An 11697-nucleotide genomic window follows, 5' to 3' on the forward strand; every position below is an offset into this window, starting at 1 on the left:
CTGGCATCTTTGACATGGCTCCCCGCTACTGTAGCTAGAGTGAGTCTCATCCACAAAGTCAGTGATCTACAAAATACAAATTTTTAAATTTTTTCATGACTTTATTTCTATTTTGAGTTCCTGTTCCACCTGATGGTCAGAATCAGGTTTTACATTTGTTCTGGATTTCCTTTCTCCACTTTTCCTGGAGTAGTGCTGAAGTTCCATGAACTTGGTTACATTGAGGCAGGAGGGTTTGGGGGTAGGGGTAGGGAATTTAGTCCTTGAGTCATCTGTCTGGTCTGAGGTGTCAGCTGAGCCTGTCCACACAGCCTCTCAGGTCGAGGCTATTTTCACTGATGAGAGACATAGAAATAAGCTCTTTCTGCTGCTCCCATGGGGTCCAGGCACACCTGAAAGCTCTCTTTGGGGTCTTGACTTTTAAGACTGTCCAGGAAAACTATCAGGGCCTCCTCTGAGGTGGGCATCCTCTGAGGCAGCCACCCTGGGACTCCATTCCTATTCCTTGGGAGCATTGTTTTAAGAAGCTAGAAGGGGAAATCCTTTATCATTCTTGAGGTTTTTCTCTCAGAGAAATTTCCTGTACCTTTAGGTCTGCTTTGGAAGCACGAAACAATACTCTATGGGTTTAGGCTTCAGAAAACCAAGGTAGGAGGCAGTTATTCCTTCTACCTTCTACTTTTTTTTTTTTTTTCTTAAAGAAAGTGCTTATTTTCCTTCAACTTTATTTCCATTTTCTGTTTAAGAGTCTGTGAAAGAACAGACTCTGAACAGTTCATACCCTTCCAGTGGCCTGAGCAGTGGAGGCTGCAGACCAGCCTTCAGTGGTAGGCTGAACACTTCGGGCTGCAGTAGGGAACTACTAGACAGGCACAAGAAGGCACTTGTGCCATCGGACTAGCCTGTGACCTTGGGTTCAGTAGCAGTAAACCCAGGATCTGGAACAGTCCATTTGCCCTGAAATTCCTCCTTGGTCCTGGCCTTCTCAGCAGCAGCCTGCCCTTCCTTAATCTTTTCAGGATCCCTGTAGAAATAGACATCAGGCCATGACCACTCATGGGTGTTCAAAAAAGACAGTGCCATGCACACATTAAACTTCTCCAGCCAGCACCCAGCACATCAGACCCACTGAGTGAACTCCCTTGATGTTGCATGGATGGCAATGTCTGCAGAGCACCAAGAAGAGTCCGCATCATACAGAGCAATGGGAGGCAGGTTAACCTAAGGAGCCTGTATTGAGAGGCTAAGGAAGGCTGGACCTAGTCGGTGAGGGTTCCAGGAGTGAAGCGGCCAGAAGTAGGAGCAGATCCCACAGCAGCAGCAAAGCTCAGCACAGCCTGCTGGCCAGTAGTCCTGGAGGATGTGACAACTGACATCAGCTGGGTTTTCAATGGCAACAGAGGCTCAAGCTGGGAGCAGAAACTTCTATTTATGACATACATGCCATCTCTCTTCTTTTTGTAGACATATTCATCTATTTGGAGGTCAAAGTTGGTGCCATCTAGGTGGACATCCTCCCTCTTTCGGTTGTAAGACATAAAGGGCTCCAGACATTGTGAAAGATTCCCTTTATGTTATCAGGGGCACCCAGAGCAACACTATATGGACCCCTCTCTGGGTACTGCAAAAAGGTATCTTCTACACCTTGTGGCTGTGTGGTCTACCTGGCCCCAGGAGATGCAGAATGAGGGGAGATAAGGGAAGAAGGAGGATTACCAGGAGAGAGATTTTAAAAAACAGGTAATATGTCCACTAAAATATCAAAGATGTTATTGTACCACATCAAGGCATTTTTAATCCCTGCATAGACAAAGTTCCAAGTTCATTTTAAGAACAGTGTTTCATCTATTGGCTCTGTGTGGCTCCAATGTGCTCTGCAAAAAGGTTGCTTCCAGATTTATTTCTGCTCCCCCAAACCTATGCCTGTCTCTCTGATGGTAAGTCTCCCAGCACCAAGGCAACAGAGGGTTAGATATAATATAGCCTGTTGGAAAGGCCTCAATGCCAGAGAAATTTGGGCTAACCAGATCCCTACCACCCTCATCTCCCCCAACACTTCTCTGGGTAAATCAATCACCACACATTTGTAGGCTACAGTTATTTGGGAATGTCACTATGCAGCTATCTCACCACGCAGCCCTCCATCCCCACAATAAAGAGAATTGACTAGTAGCAAACAGTAGAGACTCTTAAGGATAGAGAACACACTAGGGGTTGATGGAGGGAGTTGGGTGAGGGATGGGCTAGATGGGGAATGGGCATTAAAGAGGGCACTTGTTGGGGATTCCGGGTGGCTCAGCTGTTTGGCACCTGCCTTTGGCCCAGGGCATGATCCTGGAGTCCCGGGATCAAGTTCCGCATCGGGCTCCCTACATGGAGCCTGCTTCTCCTTTGTCTGTGTCTGTGTCTCTCTCTCTATCTGTGTCTCTCATGAATAAATAAATAAAATCTTAAAAAAAAAAAAAAGAGGGCACTTGTGATGAGTACTGGATGTTATTTTATTTTTTATAAATATTTTATTTATTTATTCATGAGAAACACAGAGATAGGGTGGCAGAGACACAGGCAGAGGAAGAAGCAGGCTCCATGCAGGGACTCCCATGCGGGACTCGATCCCAGGACTCGAGGATCACGCCCCGAGCCAAAGGCAGGCGCTAAACCGCCCAGGGATCCCATCGCTAGATGTTATATGTAAGTGATGAATCACTGAATTCTACTTCTGAAACCGATATTGCACTGTATGTTAACTAACTAGAATCTAAATACAAAGTTGAGGGCAGCCCCGGTGGTCCAGCGGTTTAGCGCCGCCTTCGGCCCAGGGCGTGATCCTGGAGACCTGGAATCGAGTCCCACATCGGGCTCCCTGCATGAGCCTGCTTCTCTCTGTCTCTGCCTCTCTCTCTCTCTCTGTGGGTCTCTCATGAATAAATAAATAAAAACTGTTTAAAAAATTAAATACAAAGTTGAGAAGCACAAAAACAGAACAAAAGAGAATTGACTATGCTTGGGGCACCTGGGTAGCTCAGTGGTTGAGCATCTGCCTTTGGTTCAGATAGTGATCCCGGGGTCCTGGGGCCGAGTCTCACATCCAGCTCCCCACAGGGAGTCTGTTTCTCCCTCTGCCTATGTCTCTGCCTCTCTCCGTGTGTCTCTCATGAATAAATAAATAAAATCTTAAAAAAAAAAAAAAAAGAATTGACTAGGCTCTGAGGAAAACAAGGATCAAAGTCACAGATAGGCCTGCCCTCAAAGAGCTTACAGTGCAGGAGAAAAGGACACATAACATGTGTTCTGATGTAAAAAAAAGAAGTTCAGTTTTGAACTTGATCGGCAGAAATTTCTGGAGCTAAAGATGGAACCCGTAAGATATAGATAATAACTCGACATTGATAGGGGACAAGATCATTTCTACCAAGAAGAGTTACTATAATGAGCACTCCATGTCCCAGGCCATGTGATATCCTATGTTTTCATATACATTATCTCTTTTAATGAGGTGGTTGTTGTTATTATTATTATCCCATATCAAAAGTAAGAAAACTTTACAAAAATTAAAGAACTTGCCCAAGGCCTTGGAGCTTAAGTGGGGATGATGAGGGTCAAGGTCAAACTGAAGGACTCAGAATCCATGCTCCTAACCAGGGTGCCGCACGTCTTGACCAGACAACAGTTTTCCTTCTGTGTCTCCACCGTTCATTCTGCTGTGAACAACTGAGAGAAGCAGCGCCAGCAACATCATTTGTGGCTCAAGATCTTCTCCATAGCACCACGCACACCTGGCCTGCAGTTAGCGTCATTGACTGCCTGACTTTTTAAATCTCCACAATTGTGGTGTGGCTGTGAAATGTTACCTGAGACATGAACTTAATTCCACAAATTTGCATTGAATATCTAAAGCAGGCAGGTGTGAGGGTGGGATTCAAAGATAAGTAAGACATGATCTCAAGCCTGAGGAAATTTCTGACATGTGTGGGAGGAAGTGGGAGAGCAAGGAATAGAAAAACAACTCAAACCAGCTCTGTGCCATAGTGCAGGCACTGGGAATCTTCTGGGCCCCCAGCCAGGTCACAAAGACACGACCACCCGTGAGCAGCCTTGGGCAGCCTCGATCCAGGACTGACTTCTCCATCAGGCACAGCAAGAAGAGTGCCTGGGACCCGTAATATTATAAGGGGTCCTGAAAATGTCTTTATTTTTCTTTTAAATCAGAAAAACAATACATTTGATAATAGAAATGACCTCAGCCTGGATTATATACTTGTCTTATGCCAACACAGACATTTAAAATTTTTTATTTATCTATCTAATTATTTATTTCGTTTTTTTTTTAATTTTATTTATTTATTTGAGGGGGAGAGCAGAAAGCACAAGCAGGAAGTAGGAGGAGAGAGGGGCAGAGGACTCCCACTGAGTAGGGAGCCCAACGTGGGCCTCCATCCCAGGACTCTGGGGATCATGACCTTACCCAAAGGCAGATGCTTAAGCTTAACCAGACTGAGCCCCCCACCCCCCGTGCCCCTATTTATTTATTTATTTATTTAACTATTTACTTGTTTATTTGCTTACTTACTTATATGGAGGTAGGAGCTCATGAAAGCCAAAGTGCCCACAGCCCATGAAAGTCACGGCTCTGCTGTGGTGGCCAAATTAGATGTTCAATGCATACTGGATTTTATAAGGTACCAAAAACTGTACTTGGCTCTGAAACTTGGGGTAAAGTTTTATCAATGATCATACCATCTCAAGGTCCAACACTGAGAAGAAAACAAAGTTGGAACCATGAAATTTTGTCCTTATAAGACCGATGAAAGAAAGAAAGATCTAAACACCAGCATCCGGGGGATCCCTGGGTGGCTCAGCAGTTTGGCGCCTGCCTTTGGCCCAGGGAGCAATCCTGGAGTCCCGGGATCGAGTCCCATGTCGGGTTTCCGGCATGGAGCCTGCTTCTCCCTCCTCCTGTATCTCTGCACCTCTCTCTCTCTCTCTGTCTATGTCTATCATAAATAAATAAGTAAATCTTTTTAAAAAAATAAATAAACACCAGCATCCCCTTCTTGGATCCCAAATAGCATCACTTTGTGTCCCAAATCCTAGAATTATTTGGAATCAGTTGCTAAGAACGGGGCCCCATCTCTCTCCCTGCCCTAAGGGAGGATGCAAAGTGCCAAGAGCAAAAGCCACATCTGGAAACTTGTACATTTGATCCACACTGGTGGCTGAGAAAGGGAAGCTACCCCATTCCACCTGCTCCAATTCTGCTGCTTGTCAGTGGGCACAGGAGGCCTTGCTGGCTTCTGACTGGGGAGTCAGACTCAGAGGAGGCACCAAAGCTGGAGTCCAGAGCACTGGGTGGTCTGAGGAGGAGGTGACCATGGAGAGGGGGATGCACTCTCTGCCAGGCCACTGGTACCAGAGGTGCTGGAAAGGTAGGGCAGTCAGTGGAACCCAGAGAGCACGGGCTGCCCCAGAGGGGTCCTGATCCCCAAGCTCCTCGGAGGATGGCCCCGGGTGTTAAGCTTCTTTCAAAGCACCACCAGTACTTGATGGAATCCGGGTGAGGGCAGTTAGACGACATCTGTGAAGGGTAAGATGAGACAGTGACTCATGCTTGCAAATACTGACTGATTCCACCTCATACCTGAAGCACAAAGTGACATTTCTCACCCTTTCCCCAAATAAATCTTTCCTGCACTGCATTCTCGGTGGACCTCAAGGCCTGTCAAGGACTTGGCCCTGAGCTCATTGTAACCACAGTAGATTGCCAAGTTTTGCAGATGTTTGCACTGACTGCTTTATGTTTTGCAATATTCTAGAGCTGTTCCCAAGTGACGTTTATCCATTCACCAAGTTAATGCTTAATAAGAATGATCTACAAAAGTTGACAGCTCCAAGAGATGAGGAGGAGAACCACCTCCAAGGAGAGGGGATTAGCTGAATGAATGAATGAATGAATGATTGAATGAATGCAGTGCTGTTACCTATACCTTGAGGTGCAGAAAAGGCAGCAGTTCCTAGGGAAAAAAGAGGACAAGTGTTTATTTATGGACACACGGGGCATGTTTCTTTTTTTTCAGAAGTGCTATGAGACCCCAACTGGGCTGGGAATGCTCCTGCTGAACCAAAGCAGCAGAGTGGAGATGAATGTGAAGATGAGCTGTGTGTGAACTCTACAAGGTGGGCTTTTCTGGAAACATGTATCAGTTCCATAGCCAAAGAGGGGTTAGTTCTCAGGGCAAGAAAAATTGGATTCACTTTGAAGGAAGCAGAATCATCCCCAGCTCCAAGACTTGAAACACAACCTGTTTGACTCTATAGCATCTCATTGAAAGTTTGAAAAATCCTGCGGGTGTCCATATCAATATCTTCACAGAAAGGTAGAGTGTTAAAGGGTTTCCTAAAGGTCAACCAACAATTTAGTGGCTGATCTGGGATTAAAGGACTGGTCTCTGTTCCTTCCCAGCATTTGAGTGATGTATAAAATGTTAACTGTGCTTTATTGCTGTGATGCGCTGCATGTTTCACATGTGTCTCTAAACCTCGCCTCGATGCTATAGGAGTGGTATTATTTTTTTAAAATATTTTATTTATTTATTCATGAGAGAGAAAGAGAGGGAGAGAGAAGTAAGCTCCACGCAGGGAGCCCGATGTGGGATCCGATCCCGGGACCCAGGATCACGCCCTGGGCCAAAGGCAGGTGCCAAACCGCTGAGCCACTCAGGGATCCCCTAGGAGTGGTATTATTATCTTCATTGCAAGATGGCAAAATTCACGCTCTGGAAGAGATTTTGCACTAGACCTGGGGTCACAACCTGTTCAACAAAAATATGAGGGCTCCGTTTTGTGCTAAGCCTGGGGCTTCTCAGATACAAAGCAAAGCAAGTATAATCAAGAAGAAGAAATTACTGAAAGGCCTCAGTCAAAGTAAATTGTATTTTAAAGAATTTTTTTTTTTAAGGCAAAATAATCATTTGGTGCACTGTGGGTTTTTTTGTGCTAACAGGCTGAATTCCATGTAGAAATGGGAGAAGAGCCGTAATTGCTTGGAAGGATTGCAGATGTACCCAGACTCATTTTATTAATTAAGCAGGCCTGGATGCTAATTCAGTTGCTATGCACCAGAGCTCCCGGGAAATGCATGCAGAGGCAGAACCTTGAAGGAGATTTATATATAATGCAGGTGGGAATTTTAGAAGAGGAGAGGAGGAATGTGGTTGCACAACCATGTTACACAGCACAGAATCAAGTTTCTTAATAGTGTCCATGGACTGTGCTACCCCCGGCTCCACGCCAGCTGGATGGAGGACATGTAGAGGGATGTGGACAATTATAATAGTAAATATAATAGTAAGAAACTATGTTATTTTTTAAAGATTTTATTTATTTACTCACGAGAGACACAGAGAGAGACAGAGACACAGGCAGAGGGAGAAGCAGGCTCCCTGCAGGGGGCCTGATGTGGGACTTGATCCCAGGACCCTGAGATTACGCCCTGAGCCAAAGGCAGATGCTTAACCACTGAGACACCCAGGTGCCGCTAAGAAACTGTTTTTTAAAAACCACAATTCCGGACCTACCCTCTGTGTAGGAAGCCCAGCCTGCCTCAGTTTCCCTCCCCCAGTAATGACTGGGCCGGGGCCTCCCGCAGGCTCGCTGTCTGGCGGTGGCACCAGCTCCCCGCTGCCCCAGTTCTCCCGAGCCGCCGCGCTGCTGCTGCAGAGGCCTGCCCGGGCCTGCGGCTGGAGGCCGCCCCGGCTGCCCGCCCCCTTGCCCCGGCTGCCCCCGCGCTGCCCCCGGCTGCCCCCCCGCTGCCCCCGGCTGCTCCCCGCTGCCCATCCCGGCCGCTCCGGAGACTGGCCTCAGGGGCAAACTCGGCTTCGCGTGGCCTCCTCTGGTCCAGAGGTCACAGAAGCTCCACGCGGCTTCGGCTTGGGAGATTTTAATGCAACAGCCCTTCTAGTTATTTGCATTGCTGCCTGCGTCGCCCCGGGCCAGGCCCCAGTGCGCAGCGCGGGCTGCGGCTCCGCGGGGACAGCCTCCCTGCCGCCCGCAGCAATTCCTGACCCTCCCCTCCGGTTTTCTCCGGCACCTCTGAATCCCGGTGAATGTGGTTCAGCTTCTACCCTGTGATACTCACTAAAACTAAACACCCCCCCCACGTGGGAGATTCCACCAGAAGGAGAACAAAGGTCAGTGTGGTCATGTGGAATCTGATTAGCACAAAGCTGCAGAAACGCTCGGGTGGATTAAATGGTTCCCAAGTCACCCGGCCCCTTGGGCGGCGGGAACTGTTCCTGCCTGGTGGAATATGGGTCACTTCACTTTGCTTGCCCAGAGGGATGGGTTTAGCACCCACATTTCAAGTTGGGTTCTCCTATTGTTATTTAAAAATTATGTATATTTAAGAATGCCACTATTGCTTGAATTTAAAAGGAGAAAGGTTTTTTTTTTTTTTTTTTAAGTTCATTACATTGGGATAGAGAAGAAAATGATGCTTTTCAAAAAACCAGGATTACTAAGGTATAATGAACATACGTCCTCTTCACTGTACACTCGGGTGACAAATACACACAGTTGGGTATTAGCCACAATCAAGGTTCCAGTCCTTTCCCCCCAGAAGTTCCCGGTGTCCCCTGATACACCCACAACCTATACCCCAGCCCTGCACAACCATCGGTCTGTTTTCTGTCCTCGCAGTTTTACCTTTTCTAGAATGTCATTTAAATGGAGTCATACACGGTATGTAGTGCTTGGCGTCTGGTTTATTTCAGCCAGCACAATGCCTTTGTGATTCATCCACATTGCTCTGTGTACCAGCGCGTCATTCCTTTTCACTGCTGAGCAGCCTCCCTTACGTGGACGCTCTGCAGTTAGTATGTACATTCACCAGTAGATGAATATTTAGGTTGTTTCCAGTTTTTAGCTGCAATGAACATTTGTTTACAAGTCTTGGTGAAAACATATGTTTTCACTTATCTGGAGTAAATACCTACGAGTGGGACTGCTGGGCCATTTGGCAAGTATATGCAGAAGATTTTTTGAAGATGAGGGGAGTCTGAGAATGTTGCTGCCCCAGTTCTTATACAGGGAGCAACATAACAAGGCGAGGGATTTTAAGAAGCATTAGCTCAGCCCTGGGCTCTGTCCTGCCTTCCAAGGCCTGAGGTTAGTAAATTACTGCTTTGTTGGTCTGGACAATACGGATGGGGCGGGTGTCTTTAGGGGGCTCCACCACTTATCTATGGCGTGACCTTGGGCAAGTACTTAAGCTCTCTATGCTTTTTTTTCTTCCACTTTAAAATGAGCATAGCACCTACTTTGCAGAGATGGTGTGAGGATTTTCTAAACTATGCCCAGTAAAGAGCATCACACAATGCCTGCCACATAGCGGGTACTCAATAAACACCACCAATTTAAAGCCTAGGGGGAAATCAGAGCTAGAATTTAAACTGAAAGAGATCATAGTGGAGATCATTTGTCTTTCTCAATGGTTCTGGTATTTTGAATCCAATATGCTCACCAGATGCCATGAAGAATACACTTATTCATTCAACACATATTGAGTGCCTGTTGAGTACCACGTGAGGAAAACAGGCCCATTCCCGTCATTCTCATGGAGCTCACCGTCTAGTAGGAGAGTACAGGCAGTGTGTGTAATTACAAACTTTAATGAGTGCCACCAAAGAAAAGAGGCCAGGGGAGAGTGTACCACAGTGCGGGCACTGCCAGCCTCACAGTGCACTGGAATACCTCTTTAGTATTTCTTTCTTCCCTTTTTTTTTTTTTGAAGATTTTATTTATTTACTCATGAGAGACAGAGAGAGAGAGAGAGAGAGGCAGAAACATAGGCAGAGGGAGAAGCAGGCTGCCTGCGGGGAGCCTGATGTGGGACTGGATCCCAGGACCCCGGGATCACGCCCTGAGCCAAAGGCAGATGCTCAACCACTGAGCCACCCAGGTGCCCCCCCACCCCATAACACTTTAGCATTTCTAACTCAGCTCCATTATTGCCTATGCTTAAGAGGAAGGGAATAGCAGTCCATCCTGATGTCTTTCATTCATTTCCCCTTTATTCATTATTCATTAGCAAACGTTTGCCTGATGCCCTTTAGGATTAGGCTGCTGTCCTGGGCTCCAAGGACTCACGCACACAAGAGTAAGACATGCTTCTCCTGCTGGAGGGTTTACGACAACGTAGAGGATGAGACCAGGATGCATGCACAGTGATAGCACCTCTTCCTGCTGGGACTGCTCCATGAAAAGGATCATGAAACTTTGATGAGTCCATGTGAGAGGCAGCTAATCACTATTTCCGCTGACCCAGATTTAGCAACAGGATGATGCCGCAGGGACTGAAGGTACAAACCTGCTGCTTTGTTTGAAAGGGACCAACAGACGTGGTGGGGGGCCCTTCTCCTCAGGGCCCAAGGGAGAAGTTAAAGCCCCCTGAGGAGGAGGTGGTGGAGCAATGCAAGACCCACCATCAGTCCCCTCTCTGAAGCCAGATGGTGCTCGCCAGAGACTTCCAGAGGAAACTGAGTGTGAACAAGCAGCAGTGCTGCTGTGGAGATATGTAACATGTCTTGGAAAATAACAACTGTTTCAGAAAATTGGAAAGGCATTAACATGCTGAGAAGCCAATCCTGATGCAGGAACCAGGACCTGCTTGGCAGTCACAGGGACTAACAGATTTGCCCTTCTCTTGGGTCTCAGCCCAGCCCAGGCAAAGGCATCGACTGGCCAAGCTATAGAGTTAATGCCACCTATATGTTCCATTTTCGTCCTTACTGAGGTTTTCAGTTGCACCTACTGAGTGCATCTGAGTGCTAGGCACAACGATCAGCCCTATGGGTAGATATGGGTTACATTGGTTTTTCAATGCCCTCAATTCCTTTGGATACCTCTTCCTCACCACTACCCTCCCCCCCCCAATCATGTGATGCCATGGAGCTATCCATCACAGGTTCATACCTTCCTAGTTGGGACATGGCCAGGACATTCAGGATCCATCATTCTATTCCTTTCTCTGGTGGCCAAGATTGGTCTTGGAGTGGTCATGTAACCCAACCTGGACTGGTTGCAGACTTTTTCTGCAGATGTGATAGCGTTGTGGTGAACTACTATACTGAACCACGTATCCTAAAATTTCCTTTCCAGTATGTTTTCAGACAGGTCAGGCTATAAGAGACATTCTTTTGAGAGATGTGAAGGACAGAAGGGAAGCAGTAGCCATTTTGTAGCATATACATGCCTTCTCCCTGTTATTCACTCAAACACTAATTTGGGTGCTGCTATAAAGGGATTTTGCAGATGTAATTAAAGCCCCTGATCTGTTGACTTTAGGTTGAGGACACTATCCTGAGTTGGCCTAATTTAATCAGTTGGGAGTCCTTAAAAAAAGGTTTAGGCCTTCCCTGGACAATGGCTTGTACTCATGCCTGTTGCATCCAGCCCGCTTCTGAATTTCCACTCTAAGGGTCTGCTCTCTGGATTTCTTATGTGCTTAGCCAGCCAATTCCTCATGATAAATCTCAAGGGGTGTGTGTGTGTGTGTGTGTGTGTGTCTGTGTGTGTGTGTGTACTAATGATTCTGCTCCCCTGGTTGAACTCTGACCAGTACAACAAAAGACAGGGTTTTATGTTTGGATTATTATTGTGCTCTGCTAGTTGTTCCAAGCATCTATTTCCTTCTCCTGTTAT

General features: G+C 46.8%; 1 pseudogene; it reads right to left on the reverse strand.

Moving 5' to 3' along the window:
* Positions 1 to 775: 775 nt before the first annotated feature.
* Positions 776 to 1554, reverse strand: LOC144296594 (small ribosomal subunit protein uS2 pseudogene; annotated as a pseudogene).
* Between the last annotated feature and the right edge of the window lie 10143 nt (positions 1555 to 11697).

Source organism: Canis aureus, chromosome 24 (genome assembly GCF_053574225.1).
Source record: "Canis aureus isolate CA01 chromosome 24, VMU_Caureus_v.1.0, whole genome shotgun sequence".
Lineage (NCBI taxonomy): Eukaryota > Metazoa > Chordata > Mammalia > Carnivora > Canidae > Canis > Canis aureus.